The 11,840-nt window shown below is 50.2% G+C and overlaps 1 long non-coding RNA gene across 1 annotated transcript; it reads left to right on the forward strand.

Moving 5' to 3' along the window:
• The first annotated feature begins 5,565 nt into the window (after nt 1–5,565).
• On the forward strand, nt 5,566–10,898 carry LOC115509695. The gene is made up of 3 exons (XR_003967457.1): nt 5,566–5,758; nt 6,162–6,247; nt 10,361–10,898. It is a non-coding gene; the product is annotated as an uncharacterized LOC115509695 (long non-coding RNA).
• The last annotated feature ends 942 nt before the right edge of the window (nt 10,899–11,840 follow it).

An 11,840-nucleotide genomic window follows, 5' to 3' on the forward strand; every position in this document is an offset into this window, starting at 1 on the left:
CATCCACCCATCCCTCCACCCATCCCTCCACCCATCCACCCGTCCATCCATCCGTCCACCCATCAGTCCACCATCCACCCATCCATCCACCCACCCACCCATCCATCCACCCACCCATCCATCCATCTGTCCATCCGTCCACCCACCCACCCATCCACCCATCCATCCGTCTGTCCGTCCATCCATTCATTCATCAATCAATCCATCCATCCACCCATCCATCCACCCGTCCATCCATCCATCCATCCATCCTTCTGTCCACCATCCACCCATCTGTCCATCCATCCATCCATCCATCCATCCATCTGTCCATCCATCCATCCATCCATCCATCCATCCATCTATTCATTCATCTACCCACCCACCCACCCAGCCACCCATCCATCCATCCATCCATCCACCCATCCATCCATCAGTCCACCATCCACCCATCCGTCCACCCACCCACTCATCCGTCCACCCACCCATCCATCTATCCATCTGTCCATCCATCCACCCACCCACCCATCCATCCATCTGTCCACCCGTCCATCCATCCACCATCCACCCATCCGTCCACCCACCCACCCATCCGTCTATCCATCTGTCCATCCATTCACCCACCCACCCATCTGTCCACCCACCCATCCGTCCATCTGTCCATCCATCCATCCATCCACTGTTCTACTCATCTATTCTTTTATCTGCCCTTCCAAACATGTATCCACGTCCATGCATTCATCTACCCATCCATCCACTGATCCATCCAACCACTTAGCCACTTCCCCATCCATTCATCCATCCAGTCAATATTTGGAGACCTCCTCTGTGCTCCTTACTCACTATACAGAGCACCGGAATAAAAACCACCAGTTTTTATTCTTATAAAATGAAAAGTGTTCCCTGTGAACTGAGGTAGCAATAAGAGTAATGTCTACATCTATTTCCTCTGATTTGAAAATCTACACAGATTTTCCCTGATGGTAGCAAAACATAGTAATGTGCTCTACTTCCTCCTGTCAAATGAAACAAAATACTCAGGAGTATAACAACAAAAGAAGCAGGAAAAGACCTAGTTAATAAGAGTCCTCTCCTTCTTAAGTGCGTTGGAAGTACAATAATTATGGTTATGTTGTTGGATCACTTTAGATGAAAAGGGCACACTTCCAATTACTTCACATGAGTAACAAGTTCAAATAATTAGACATATATCCCTGATAGAGCCTTGGAACTTTTTGGAAGAGCTAATTTAAGCATCTAGGTGTTTTTTCGGCTGCCATTCAGAGTCGAGACTCACTTATCTTCATGATTGCACTCTGTTTTTGGTATTTTAATTCCTCCATTTCAGAGTTGAGGGCAGCAAACCAATTATCAATGATGCAGGTGGCCTAACATATTGAGAGCCCATAAAGGGATGTGTCTCAAAGTAGATAAAAACAGAACTTCAGAAATCATGTAGAACAGAGTGAGACAAAAGAGGAATCCATTACCAACTAATACATAAAAGAGACACATTCAAACACACAAAAAAGATAAGTCAGTGAAACACTGGAGATTCGAAATAAAAAATAAGGCAAGGTTTAACACTCTTGGTACATTTTTTAAAATTTACCCCAAACAGGCTATAACTTCAACGAAATTGTTTTCGCCACGCTCTCCAGTCACCAATGATTTCCTTATCGACGAATGCAACAGAGCGACGGTTCTCAACTCCAATGTACATCAGGACCACCTGGAAGGCCGGTTAAACCACAGATGGCTGGGACCCACTCTCGGAGTTTCAGATTCAGATTCAGTAGGTCTGGGGTGGAACCCAAGAATGTGCATTTCTAAATTCCTGGGTGCTGCTGCTTCTGTGGTTAGTCTGGGGACCCCACTTTGAGAAGCACCACGACAGAACACCTCTAGTCCTTGTCTTCCTTCTTAGCTGTGTGTGATGCCGGGGACCACTCCCCAGAACTCTGAATGCCTGCCATCTCGCCTTCTCCTTTTCAGAATCCTAGTGTTCCTCAGGATGCTATGCCAGGCTTCTGTCCTTTCACTGAAATCTTCCTGAGCAACCTCTTTGACTCCAAAGCCTTCAGTTAACTACGTACATCTGGTAGACCCCGGGCTGCAGCTCGGGCCTGATATAATGTGAGCTTTGCAAGGGCACGGTGCCTTGTCGTGCTCACAGTGCATCCCAAGTGACCAGAGTGTGCCTGGCATGTAGAAAGCCCCCGATAAATATCTGTTACAACTTCCTAGTAGATATTTCTACCTGAAAGTTCCACAGGCTCACTAGCAATGGAAATTAAATGTATTTGGAAAGAAATATATCAAAGAAGAGTATTACACAAGCTAGAGTCTTTCCCCGTATTTCTGACGGTACCATCATCCACCCATTCTGTGAGAGCTAAGAAACCCAAAGGTCATCCTTGAACCCTTGTGTGTCAGGTCCATCCATTTCCCCCCAGTCTCATTGCCACTGCCTAGTCAAGGCCACCGCACCCTCTCACCTGGATGCCCATGGCAGCCTCCCACCGGGCCCCTCCTATAATCTCCTCACCACACAGTCAGCTGAGAGATCAGATCTCATTCTGCACACCTGTGACTAAAGCCTATCCAGCGACTCTCCTTGACCTTAGAGCAAAGCCCCACCCCTCCCCATGGCCTTAGTCTTTCCGACTGGCTCCCTACTGCCTCTCCAGCTATATCTCCCATGCTTCTCCCCAACCCTGTACTTCCGTCCTCTCCGACTTGTTTTTGTTCCTTGAATACGCCGTGCGTTCTCATTTCTGAGCCACGGCTCATGATACTTCCTTCCACCTGGAATACTCTTTCCTTTTCTTCCCCCTACATGTTTTAGCTGACTACCTTCTACTCATTTCTCAGTTCCCAACTTAAATATTCACATCCTCCAAAAAGCCTTCCCTGCTCCTCTCATAAAAACGAAACAAAATAGAACAGCCCCCAAAACTGGGCTATGGCTTGCCTTGAGTTTCTATGACCTTCTGCATCTGCGTATACAGTATTACCCCTGCCCGTTTATTTGCCTTCTTTGCTCTCCAGGAGAAGGCTCATGCCTACACAGTGCTGGGCCCAGGGCCTGGATTTGGTCATCACTGCTGAAGGGAGAGGCCAACCAGATTTAACAGGGGGAAATTTAAAAGAAATTATTTTTTGTATGTTGAGAGCAGTCAGACGAGCAGTTATGTCTGGGAGGGACATGAGGGGACACTCCGGGATGGTGAAAATATTTTGTATTTTGTTCAGGTCAGAGGTAATATAGGGTAAACATAGATAAACATATATAATACAGGGTAAACATAGATAAAAATTCACCAAGCTGTACAGTAAGGAGCGATGCATTGCACATACGTAAATCAGACTTGGATAAAAGAAATGAATTATTTTAAAATTGTGGTATAATTCATATGGGGATATCAAAATTCACAGCGGTTAAAACAACTCACATGGGTGTAAGACCAGAATTCAGCAACAACCCAAGGCATCGAAGTTCCTTAGGATGCTAATATTTCCCAAAGATCCAGAACTAAAAACACGGTGAAGGAATTCTTTAAGTCTTTGTTCTAAAAATGTCACTGCTTTCAATCGACTCCGCCTTACTTAAGTTTGAGGCCCTGAAGTATTTTTAGAAAGGCAGATAACTTCAAAGTCACTCTCCACAGAATCACATATACTAAAAGCCCCATTTCCCCAATTAGACAGGTTTAAGTTAATGACGTACAATTATATTTCAACATTTGAGGTATTTTAACTCGGGCCACGAAAACTGCTCAGTTGGGTCCACATTATTGTTAAGACGGTCACTTTTCTTTTTCTCCAAGTAGGAGAGGACCCAGGGCAAACCACACATGTGGCTCATCACCCTGTTTAACAGGAACCTTGCCATGCTGACTGTCCAAGCATACCGAGCAATTTAGGACTGTCTAGCTGCCTTTCTCGGACTAGAATGTAAGACACGGAAAGGTCAAGACTCATTTTTCGCCCTAGTGGGCCAAAATGCAGAGCGTTTAGGATCTTGTGTTCCGTAAGGTGCTTTTCACAAGAAGATCCCTGTGCTCTGTCGGGCTGGGCTTCCCAACAATCCCTCTGGCTGGGTTGATATTTGCTCCCACGGCTCAGCAGTCCCTTGGACCAGGTGAGTGCCAGCTTTGAAACACAGCAATTTAAACATTCTTCCGGTAGGGTGCAAAGCACTTAGGGGCCACTACATGCATCCCAAATAAGGACATCTACAACCGCTACCCACGAAAAGGGCACTTTCTGCACTTGAGACGAAAGTCATTGCGTTCGGCCGTCTTGGGGGTGATTTTCCTACAGACATACCTGTTTTGCTTCTATTCTTGGTATGATTTTAGTCGAAGTTTCATTTTCCTTAGCTTCTATTTGCTACTGGCATTTTGCCATTAATAATCAAAGGAGAGGAGAACTGAAAACTCCGGATTATTTAACCCAGTGAAAATACCACTTTACCATATGAACATCTCTCTCACCATATGAGAAAGAAAAAATGTAATCTCTAAAACCCTTTCCGGCACCAGATTAGAAAAACCGAAAGCTTGCCGGCCATCACAGGCTGACTGTGAGGAACGGAGCACCCCTGTGGTCCTTTTCCTGATGGGAAAACTGAGGTCGCGAACGGGCAAAGGAGAGGCGCCCGAATGTCCCACAGCAGAGGTACTTATTCCTAATTTGGAGCACACTGTCGCCGTTTCAAAGTATCACCCAGGAAAAGGAAATAATCTGGTAAAGTTGACGTGACAGGGGGGAGATGAGAAGGGAGGGGAGGTCCGGGGCAGCTGGGATGGGCGACGGGCAGGGATGGGGATGGTGATGGTGGTGATGGTGATGGTGATGGTGGAGGCGATGGTGGCGGTGATGGTGATGGTGACGCTGGCCGGCTCCTCTCCCGTTTCTCCATCACTGCCTGTCCTCTCTGCCTCCTCCGTCCCCGCGTGGCCTCTGCCCGGAGAAACACAGCCGCCAGGATTTGCACCCACGCCGCACGGCCTCGGGCACAAGGCTGCGGCGCCCCGAGCCCCGCGCCCCCCGCGCCCCCCGCGCGCCGCGCTCCGCCGCCCGCACCGCCTCGCGGGGCGCGCACCGGCCCCGGCTCCCCGCCCGCGCGCCCGCACACGCCCGTCTGGCCCGACACCCGCGCCCGGAGCGCCCGCGCCCCCCGGCCCGCTCCCCGCCGAGCCCCCGGCGGCCCGGCCACCGGTCACTTACGCCTGCGCCGGGCCCCGCCGCCCCGCGGCCCCGAGACAAAGGCTGCGCGGCCGCTGCGCCGCCGGCTGCTCCTCCAGCCGCCGCTGCCGGGGACCCGGAGGAGGGGGGCGGGGGGGCGGAGGAGGCGAGGAGGAGGGGACGGCGGGGAGGGGCCGCCGCGGCGCCGGCCACCCGGCTGCAGCGGCCCAGACCCCAGTCCTGCGAACCCGGCCCGCAGCTCTCCAGGGCGCCGTCCTCCCCGGGTCGTGGGCCCGAAAACCTCCCCCAGGGGACCAGGGGACCGCCCCTTGAGGGGGGGGTGGGGGAAGAAGAAGAAGGAGGGGTGTGTATGTGTGTGTGTGTGTGCGTGCGCGCGCGTGTGTTCCTTCTTTCCACTCCTGATCTCCTCCATCCACCCCCGCGGCCCCGAGCCATCTCAGGAAAATGCCAGACTCTGCCTCCCCTGTACAACTCTGGGGGCGCGCCCACGGACCTCCTTTCCGTCCACGCACCTGCCCGCCGGACGTCCAACCATTTTGTGGAGCGCAAAACTGAGACCTGGAAGGTGAGGTGCCCAAAGACGCCAGGTGGGAGAATGCCAGCCTCGCGAACCCTTCGGGACCCACGTCTCACTTGGTTTCCTTTCCCGGGCTTAGTTTAGCGCCAATTGCTTGAGCCCCCCGCCCCAGGGACCGGACAGGCTGGAGGGTAGGCAAGAGTGCTCCCCTCCATGCTCCTGCGGGGGAGTCGGTAGGCTTCCCTTTCTGGGAGAAGTACCACTTTCGCTTGGCTCAGGCATCTACATCTTGTCAAGAACAGTGGCTTTGATTTAGTTTTATTTTAAAAACTTTTCATTATGGAATTAAAAAAAAAATCAAAAGTAAGATGCTCTAAGGAACCCCTAAGTGGTCAGCTCCAGCTTCAAAGATGGTAAGACTCTCTCCATTCTTCTTTCATTTATCCCCCAGCTCTTCCCCCATCCCAGAGACTAAGGACTTGAAAAGAACGTGATCACGATACCCTTACCCCACCTTACCGAATTGAGAATAATTCCGTAAGTATCATCTGCCTGTGGCTTGTTACCAGCTCATGGTTATTCGTGAAGTAATGGTTATTGCCGGGTCTGTGTGGAAGGGCCTTACCAATGCTGCTTGGCTTGGGCGTGGGCCCTAAGTGTCCCCAAAGCCGGTGGTAGAGAAGGTTGTCTACCTTGTTGCAGGCCTGCAGTGACTGATGGAGCAGGAACAAGGCACTGCGGATCTAGCGAGGACCAGATACTCCTTACCGGTCCCAGGCCCCTGGAAAACTGTGATTGAAGCCTGTCCTTCCAGGAAAATGTGCCCACAGGATTCTGGGGGTTTGATTTCACTTATCACCGGCCGCCTGAACCCAAGTACGGGTTACAAACTACAGAGCTGGGCTGAAGTGTTCCTTGCAACCCCCTGGAGCCCCGTAGATGGGATTCTGAGGGTTCTGCTGGGTTCCCCTCTTGTTTGCTGAGAGTTCTGGGGCCCAAGGACAGCAAGGGAGTCACGACTCGGTTGGGGGCCTTTTCCCCCCTGGGAGAAGCCTCAGTATTTAAGTCCTATGCGAGTGCGGCACGGAAGTGGATTCTTAGCTGTCGCTCAGGAGAGCGTCTTTCGAGGATGAAGAGACCTGAGTTGTGCCAAGGGCGTGGAAACACTTGGCTGATCTAACCTCCCCGGTGGCAAAGCCGGAGTCCGCCTCTGGGTGCCGGGCTTTGCGGGGAGGGGTTGTTAAGCGGTGGGCACATCGGAGCAGCCAGGGTGCACGTTCTGGACTCTGCCCGGCTTTGAAGTCAGTACCTCTTGCTAGCCTTGTGACCTCAGGCAAATTACTGGACATCTCTGGGCCTGTTTTCTTATTGGGAAAAAAAAAAAAAAAATAGGGTCGTCGTTCCGACCTGCCTCGTTGGGCTGCCGGAAGTAGGGGGCGTTTACGCAGGTTCAGTGCCTGGTTCAGAAGGGTTGAAAAGGTGCTCAGAGCATTCGTGCTGCCTTGTGCCCTCTAAGTGGGAGAGCCGGTGACTGAGACCCAGAAGGACCTCTGCTGCCCCGAAGGATACACAGCCGTGGGGCGCCTGGGTGGCTCAGCCGGTTAAGCATCCAGCTCTTGATTTCAGCTCAGGTCATGTACTCACAGTTTGTGGGGTCAAGCCCCATGTCAGGCTCTATGCTGAGTGTGGAGTCTGCTTGGGATTCTCTCTCTTGCCCTCCCTCCCTCTCTCAAAATAAATAAACTTGGCCACATAAGATTCACAGCCGCAACTGAAGCCGACAGAAAGGGCCCACGGCTGCTTTCCGGGGCAGCAGAAGCACTTGTGACAAAGTGGCTCTTCTCTCGATTACTGGCAGGCCTCGGCGGAGTTCCTGAATACTGCTTGTTTCCCTAGGGACCTGGGTCCAGGAAATGATCTCTGAGATGCCAAAGGGGCGCGTGTAGTCTCTCTCTGCCCACCCCGGTCGGACTGGTCTTGGTCAGTGGAACCTGACGTGCCCTCTCCTGCTTCTCCAAGCCTTACTTTCTCTGTGAAGTCTGACGACCTCAGGCAGCAGAGAATCTCCCCCATCTGAGCTCTTGGGCCTGTCCTGCGTTAGTGATTCGTGCGGTCAGTTGCTATGCCTGTTGCGTGGGTCTGCCTCGACGGCAGATGTGTTGAGAGCGGAGGTTGTCATCAACTGCCCCAGCACTGCCCATAATACCCTGTTCCTTGCCCAACCCAGCATCGGAGCAAAGAATGCTTCCTGTAATGTATGCAGATTATCGTTCTCCCAAGAGGGTTCCACCCAGGCCAGGATTTCCATGTCCCGTGGCCAGCCCAGCAACTAGCCAAGTAGCTCAAATCTGCTCACCTGCCAGCCCTGCCCCAGGGCAGGGCTGGGTCTGAGGATGAAGGGGCGTGTCCCTGGGCTGGGGTATCCCAGTCACCCTGATTATGACACTCTGATTCCTAATCTTCATCTCCTGCTTGCTCTAGAATCTCGGTCCTGACCTGGAGAGCATTGTCTGCTTCCCTGGTGTGGCTCTGGATTTCGGTGACCGTTTTCTGGAGAGAACCAACCTTTTGCTTCTCTCTGTATCTTCCCCCATCTCTGCACCCCTTCCCTTCCCTCACTTACAGATCTCTTCCTTTCCTAGCTCGTAATGTGGATCTTATTGATTTCTCTTTTTCTTTTTCTTTGTTAATTTCATTTACTTATTTTGAGAGGGAGTGAGAGAGCCCAAGCTGGGGAGGGGCAGAGAGAGGGAGAGAGAGATTCCCGAGCAGGTTCCGCACCGTCAGCACAGAGCCCCACACGGGGCTTGATCTCACAAACCGTGAGATCATGAACTGAGCTGAAATCAAGAGTTAGAGGCTTCACGAACTGAGCCACCCGTACTTGGCCTGCATCAATTAGAGAGAAGGTAGGTGAGGAGAATCTGGACTGAAGTTTACATAGAATGATACGAACAGATGAAAGGTAGCGTCTAGTTGTGCTCCGGGGAGACGTGTTCCCGTGGAGGTCTTCTTACAGAATGTAGACTATTTTAGGGAGACTCAGACCTTGTGGGTCTTCTCGGGAATAAATTTACCCGAGAGCCCTCGGGTTAACACAGAACCCAACAAAGAATATTATTGCCATCCGTTTGCTCTTTGTGGACAATCCGACACTCTGTGCCAGCTCTAAGAAAAAGCTCTATAAACTATTAAAATGACAAAGAACTTCAGTCCTGCTAAAGAAATAGAGTTTGGCTTAGCTAAATGGAACACCAGACAAATGCGAAGGACGGCCTGGGGTGATGAATGGATTCACGGCAATAAAGATGAACTTACAGAAGATTAATAGAAGGAGAGATGGATAATATCGGGGCTTCCAGCTGTTGATGAATGCTAAACTTATTGACATTGAAGATAAGCCTAGATAAAAGGCATTCAGTCCAAATGGAGAGAGAATGCTTCAAAAGAAGCCTAATGCTCGCAACTAAATTAAGGCAGTAAATATATCTGTGGTTCCAGCCCATTTGTTATGATAGAGACTACAGATCATTATAATGAGAGGCAGATTATTAACCACAAAGGGCCCCGTGCATCACAGGGAATTTGAGCCACTCGCTCCCCCACGTCCCAGAAAACCCACTTGGTCGAGAAGGAAGCCTTCTTCATACACTAGTTGGAAACTAAGACGATTGAGAACGTCACGTGGGGGTGGTTTTAAACCCTCAAGAGGTGCGGTCTGTGTCCCCTCCCACCCAGTCTGGATGGGCTTGGTTCAGCTTCGCCAACAGGGCAAGGCGGAGGAGTCCATATAGGTGATCTTCTGGGGGCAGATCATCAAAGGCATGCAGTTTCCTTCCGGCTCCGTTGGAAGGCTTGCCCTCTGGTGCTCCCTCTTGGGGTAGGCCTACCCAGAGCTTCCAGATGATGCCGGTGCATATCCAAGAGCAAACAAAAATACGCCAGGTGACTTAGGAGGTTTTGCCTGCAAAGGGTTTACAGTCTCAGCAGAGATCAGCGGGATATAAGCTGGACCAAAAGGTTGGGGTCTCACTGAATTCCGGGCTGTACTCTGCCCTTCCCGGCTACGTGGGAAAGTGGTCGTCTCTGTGCCCGGTGTCCCTCCCTCCGTAAAGTCAAACAGTTGTGAAGAGTAATACACATGAGGCATTTAGAACACGGTGAGTATCCCATAGATGGCAGCCGTTGTTAAGGTTATCGTGTCCCGGGACACTGACGCAAAGCAGAGAAAGGGCTCCCGGACCTGTTCACATCATCAGGTGATTTCTTTTTCAAGAAAAGCAGATGTGTATAATGGATTTGATTAATAGGCTCTATAGTTTTATAACCAATTCACAGCCGCTTCCTTTAAATCAGGGCTTTACCATCTTTTTTGGACTATGACCCACGCTAAGAAATACATTTCCCGTTGTGACCTGATACACACAAGAATCCCCCCCCCCCATCAAAGCATATAAACATCTTCATTGGGCAACACACTCTGGTATTTTCGATTCTGTCCTATTTCATTTTTCAAAATCCACTAAGCCGATCCCCTAGCCCATTAAATGGGTCAAAATGTACAACTTGAAAAAACGGTGCCTTCTGTAAACGACTTTTATATGGCTTCCTTGCCCTAACCTTTTCACTGTTTTTCGCTTTGTCGCCCAGCTCTTCTCCACTTTCTGGAAGTCTCGCTTGTCCAGGACGACCGGTCTACTGCCTCCCCGTCCTGACGGGCGGCCACGATGAAGCCGGACCCACCGGTCCCAGCACAGAATGTGGCACGTGTCGGACAAGGATTTTTGAACTGAGTTTAGAACAGGGATTCTGTTTTTCTGCTCAGGTTTTAAGTGGGCTAAGCACTTAGTTCTCAGATGATTTCTAGGTTGCTGGTAACGCACTGTAAGTGTCAGGGAGAAGAGACTTGGCTGGCAGCCCTTTCTCAGATGTTCCAAGCAAACATGCAAACGGTTCTCAAACCTTAGCCTGGTCTCAATGCCTGTCTTCCCTGAAAGCTGTTTTCGCTTTATAACCACAGGACGTTTCAAATCAAATTCCAGAAAATGCCTCGCAATTAAAATTTTACACTGCCTGTCGCTACGTGCCAGCTTTGCTACTGCTTTTCGTCACTGCCCATTATAAATAATGACCCTGGCGTGCGTTTTGTTACTAGAGCCATTAACCCAACAAACCGTTCTGCTCACATGAAACAAGCCGTGCATCTGCTAAGGTGACTTGGTGGGTAGATTTCTTTTTCCTTTTGTTTTTTGTTCTTTGTTTTTTTTTTTTTTTTTTTTTTCCTTCTGCAGAACCCGATGACACACAATAAAATGAGCAAATGGAAATTTCAGGGAAATGTACATCAGAGCTACCGATCCTTCATGGGGTATCTTCGTATGGCTTATAGCACGAAACGTTTTTGTCCACTCTTGGGGCTGCCGTGTTGACAAAATGAGATTGCTTTTGCACAGGCGTGTCCCACCTTAGTCTCCTTTTATCTGCAGATAAAAGGAATTACCTTCTCTTCCCGGGGAGCCCATGATCCCATGATGGAGTAGAGAGCAGGTGGGGTTTGGTTTCACACAGACTAGGGTGTTGGCTTACAGCTCTGACATTCATTAACTGAGCAATTAGAAGCTTCAGATCTTTGAGCCTCATTTCCCTTGTCTGTAAAACGGGAATAATAATGCGGATAATAATATACCTCTCAGCACCGTGAGAAAAGCTCACCACAGGCTGGCCAGTGGCCATGGCATGGCCTGACTAAAAAAGTCACTAGATAGTGATGAATAGCCCCAATCAAGTAATTTAAAAAATAACTTTATTCGAAGAAATGAGTACCCCAAAAGTCCAGACAGTGGGTGTGGCAGACAGAATAACAGTCCCCAGAGATATTCATATCCTAATCCCTTGAATTTGTGAATATATTATATTTACAGACGTGGGTAAGTTAAGGGTCTGGGGACGGAGCGATCGCCCTGGGTTATCCAGGTGGACACCATGTCACCACAAGAGTCCTTTTAATCTGGGGGTCAGAATCAGGGAAGGGGATGTGAGGACAGAAGCAGAGGTTGGAGTGATGTAGAGCCACGGGCGCAGGGCTGCAAGCAGCATCTAGGAGCTGGAAATCCATCGTCTCCTAGAGCCT

The sequence above is a fragment of the Lynx canadensis genome, chromosome A3 (genome assembly GCF_007474595.2).
Source record: "Lynx canadensis isolate LIC74 chromosome A3, mLynCan4.pri.v2, whole genome shotgun sequence".
Lineage (NCBI taxonomy): Eukaryota > Metazoa > Chordata > Mammalia > Carnivora > Felidae > Lynx > Lynx canadensis.